This window comes from Herpailurus yagouaroundi, unplaced genomic scaffold, assembly GCF_014898765.1.
Source record: "Herpailurus yagouaroundi ecotype Mexico unplaced genomic scaffold, PumYag 28, whole genome shotgun sequence".
Classification (NCBI taxonomy): Eukaryota; Metazoa; Chordata; class Mammalia; order Carnivora; family Felidae; genus Herpailurus; species Herpailurus yagouaroundi.
The window spans coordinates 80,539,037-80,543,901 of NW_024412376.1; positions in this window are offsets into that span (position 1 = coordinate 80,539,037).

Below are 4,865 nucleotides of genomic sequence, written 5' to 3' on the forward strand. Positions count from 1 at the left end.
AAATATATATTAAAATAAAGCATCTGCAAACCACTTAGCACAGATCTGATACGGATGGGTCATTAATAGCATCTCTTACCAATTAAGACTAAATGGTCTGGAGTTTTTACTTTATAAACTAGAAAATAAAATTCTTTGGAATTTGGAGCCTATTTTCTCTCATTTGTTTAGAGTTTCATTTTGGAAGTGAGCTTGGTGTATTCTGAAAATGAAAGCAAATATGGCATGAGAAAGCATAGTGTTTTGATTTTAAAAAACTGTTTATTTACGAACTTCAAAACTTTTATTATTGGACTGATATTATAAATATCTTGAAAAGATGGTTAAGAATCTATCAGCTTTGCAGTATGTTTTCATTCATTAAAAAGTGCCTACATTTTGCTGATCAATTTTCTACGATGCTAGGCTCAAAAAAGTAAAAAAAAAAAAAAAAAAAAAAAAAGAAGAAGAAAGAAAGAAGGAAAGAAAGAAAGAAGGAAAGAAAATGGCCTTCCTTGCTTTTACAAGGAATTAACAAAAGTATAAAAAAATCTTATCAGTGAATTTAAGTAATTATTAACCATCCAGTTATTTTGTCTGTAAATGCCAGATAGCCAATTTGTTTAATTTTATAACCAACTTATTTTATGTTTAAAAAACACCAAAACATTCATATTAATCAATGAGTCATGAAAGAATCTTCCCCTCATTTCAGTAGTTACCCACTCTTGGGACATCAACTTCATTTATACACACCACAGTTCTTAACATCTTATCAATAATCAATCCTGTATAGTTGGCAGAATCTTGATATGGTCAAGGTCAATCTTTTGAAAATTCAAATATAAAATGGTTTAAAATATCTTTTCAGTATTTTGTTATTATAAAAGAAACAACTCATTATGATACTGTTCTTCCTTTGCTGAAGATTGCCTTATTTCAGAATATTGTTTGAATTTTAATACAAAACTTTAGAACACCACGTTAAACAGTCTATTTTTTTTTTCTTTTTTACTTTTGTAGCTTAATGTTAGCCGGTCTTAGGAAATTATTATCAAAAAAGATCCATGCTTTTATATATTATTTCATAACCATTTCCACTAGAGCATACTTCATTTCGATAGTAGGATAGCATGAATCCAGGAATATCTCATTTTGTTGAAGGCAGCAGTGAAAAAGTTAATTCATAGCTGCATTTATGAGTGAGTTTTATTTATACATGACCTGTGGTAAAAGATTTATCTGTCCATTATTAAGCTCTTTCTCTGAGTGTCAAGAAGTCATAGTAGTATAAAATCAATTAATGCAGATATAAAAGTAGTTTTGTTCGAGTAAAGTTTGAAATTAAAAATAGGGCAGTAAGTTAAAAATCTGAGTTAATACTTGGAACCACTAGATGGAACAGAAAAGAAGGGGATTGGAGGAGAGAGGGAGAGTGAGAGGAGGAAAGGGGAGAGGAGAGGCGAGGAGGGGAGGGGAGAAAGAAGAGAGGGAGAGAAGGACTGAGATTGATTTGGAGATCGGTCAAGCGTCACATCACCAATTTTTTACATTCTGGTATACAAATATTTAAAAGATGTGGACAACAAGAAACCTGATCCATTTTCCCTTACTTTAAAGCCCCAAGTGATAAGATCTTTGAAAAAGTCTTTCTAGGTACAGCAGGAGAATTATTTAAAAGCCATGCGGCAGGGTGCGAACTAAGAGCATTCTTCAAACAAACGCGACCTTTTCTGTTTCGTGTACTCCTGTCCTCAACCCATCCAGAAAACCCAGACAAGTTTATTTACACACACACACCCGCACACGCTCCCCCCACCCCCCGCACGCGCACACACACACACACACACACACACACACACACGCCGAGAGAGAGCGGCGGAAACGCCCTCTTTCCATCCCTTCCAAGCAATTATCTCCGAGAGCAAAAGAAAATAATCAACGGCCCTCGGTGCTGGGCGTCTGAGCCGGAGAGCCGGGCGCCGGGAGGGAGGGCGAACGGCAGGCGAGCAGGGAAACGTGGCTCCTCCGCCGAGGAGAGGATTTGTGAAGGGGAGCGCCGGCCCGCGTGCGCCTCTTGTTCCCCGTGTAATTTGCAGCCAATCATCAGTAGGTGTCCACGTCCCTGCGTCCTCCTCACCTCGGCGCCAATCACCCCCCCCGCCCCCGCCCCCGCCCCCAGCCTCCACACCTCCTCCCTCGCCTTTCTCTCGCGCTCCCCTCCCCCAGCAACCACACACACGCACACACACAAACAGAGAGGGAAGGGGGGAGGGTGAGAGAGAGGGAGAGAGAGAGAGAGGGGAGAGAGAGAGGCTCCCCGGCTCCCTCCCTCCCTCGCACACAGCGACTGGAGACGGACGGAGAGCAACGCGCTGGGAGAGGAGAGACCACCGAGAACAGCCCCGCGCTCTCACACATACACTCACACTCGGCTCTTTCCTCTCCCCCCACCTCCTCCTCCTTCCACCCCCACCACTAACACCATCTCCTCCTCCTTCTCTCTGCAACAAGAAAAAAAAAAGCCATTTACAGGTATTTTTTTTTTGATCCGCATATTTATTTATCCCCCCCCCCCCAACAGTTTGTTTACAAGTATTAAAGTTGTAATTGGGAGCTGCCAAGACACATCTGGATTTGTGTTTCTTTGTGTTAGGGGGTGATGTGCAACTAATTAAAGGCAGACTAGCAGCGTCTGCAAATTCTAAGGCTCCCCAAATAAAAAGAGACTGGTAAGTGATTGTTCTTTCTCTTTCTCTGGCTTTTTTTCTCTTAAATGTTTGCTGTCCGTTGGGATTGTAAAAGTAGATTATTAATGCTGGAGTCCAGCAATAAAAGGCTTCGCTGTATTAATTTATTAATTAATCTGCACCCGCCCCTCCTCCTGAATGTTAAATATGACCTTTGATCTCTATGTCTCTGGTAGACCAGACATACAATATTAGGCATGGACAGTCACATTGTTTAAAGGCAAAACAGGATCATGAAGTACGGTTGTCTAATTTAGCTTTGGAATAGGACTATAGTTATTTGTGTGTGTTTTATTTTGTTTTTTAAAGAAAATCCAAACAATAGCTGTGGCTTAGGTACCTTTTTCATGCTCCAGAGATGCATTGATTAAACAATAATGACCTGGATACTGGGCACAATCATTTTCTACAGTTTCTGGTGGCATTAAACCTTGAGGGAGGGAGGGGGAGGTGATGGCAATAGGAAAAGCAAGGAAAGCTTGTGTTTGGAAACAGCCCTCTAATACTCTGGAAAAGGGACATTAAATTATTTCTTTATTTGGAACAAGGTCAAAAGACTAAAATACTGAATTTTTTCCCTCCACTCAATGTGATAGCTAATGCATGGTTGGCATAACTAGTTTTTACTGAGTAGCAGTTATTATGGTCTTGCAGTTACAATGTGATTCGCAGAAACTGAAGCTATATGCATCATCTTGCTGTGTCTTCCCCTACCCCCTTCCAAGCATCAAGAATATTTAGCCAGGAGCATTTGGGGGGCACCCTTTGTATTGCCATCAGACCTCTGAAGGGAGCAGTTTTCCCTAATGCGAAACCACAGAGGTGGTTCCTGAGTGATTAGGGGCTTTTGCTGTGATTGAAAGATGCCTACTAGCTTCTAATCCAGCCTGGGGTGAGGTTCCTTATCTTGATTTACTTTGCCTAATAGGGATTTGTTTACGTAAACCCCTCTTTTTAGGGCACCTCATCAGCAGGTCTTGAAGTTTTTGCACTTGGAGTTTGGGCATAAATGGTTCATTAATCTAATTATAACCATAATTACTATAATTGATATCCATTTTGAACTGAATATTTGAGACTACTGGGCCCCCATTTAGAATTCCCTGAACTCCACATTCCAGGCCAATATGTGGGCTTCAGAAGATGTCACCAAAAGATATTCTGCTCCCCCCCCCCAAAATCTGGAAACAAAGAAACTGGGTTTTTTAGGTTAATATACACTTTATGTCTTTGCATTACTTCTTCAAGGGCTGAGATGTCCCTCTTCCTCTGTGATAAACAACTAAAATATCTCTTCCTAAAGCATAATAATGGCCTATAAGCAAAGAGATGAATGCAAATACCCAGTTAACATTAAACTTTCCTTTTAAAAAGAGCAAAAGAAAAAAAATCTTTTTAAAGGTTATTTCTTCAGGTAAACACCACCTTAAGAGATCTCCCTTCCTCCCCCCCCCCCCATCTTTTACTCAATGTAAAAAGCAGTGAGTATGAGAGATTCTTAAAAAAAAAAAAAAAAAAAAAAAAAAAAAAAGTCCCATGCTTTCCTCTTGTCTTGGGAAGAGACAGGAGTCTCCATTTGGAATTATTGGGAATATTCTTACAGAGGCTGCAGGCAGTTGGTTTAAAACCTGTGACATTGTTTGTATTATTTTTAAAAATTTGTATCTAGTCCATCTTTCTTTTCTTTCTTTCGTTCTTTCTTTCTTTTAAACAAGTAGAACACCACCCTCTTACCCCCACCAAGCCCCACCACCAAATGGCTTGTACAATTGAGACCTGTCCTTGGTCCATTGAATTAAGACCCTAACAGAGCCAGCTGTGCTGGGATTCAAACTAATGACCGCAGACACAGAAGGACACTGTGGCAGCTGGTAGTTCTTTTTTCCCTGCCTCTTTAGTTCGGATTGTATGTGGGCAGTCTCTCAGCTCTCAGTTGTATTGTGTTTGCTTACAGTTTATACTCGGATGTATTGTAGACTTTCTCAGTACTTCATTTGCTAATTTCCTGTTCATTTTCCTCATAGGGCCATTGCTGTTTTCTACTTTACAGCATTTGCATGCCCAGGCAGCACTTGTTCACACATTTCATAATGTTTAAATGCCCTCTGCTTATAGGTAGTATCGCCCTCCCACCCC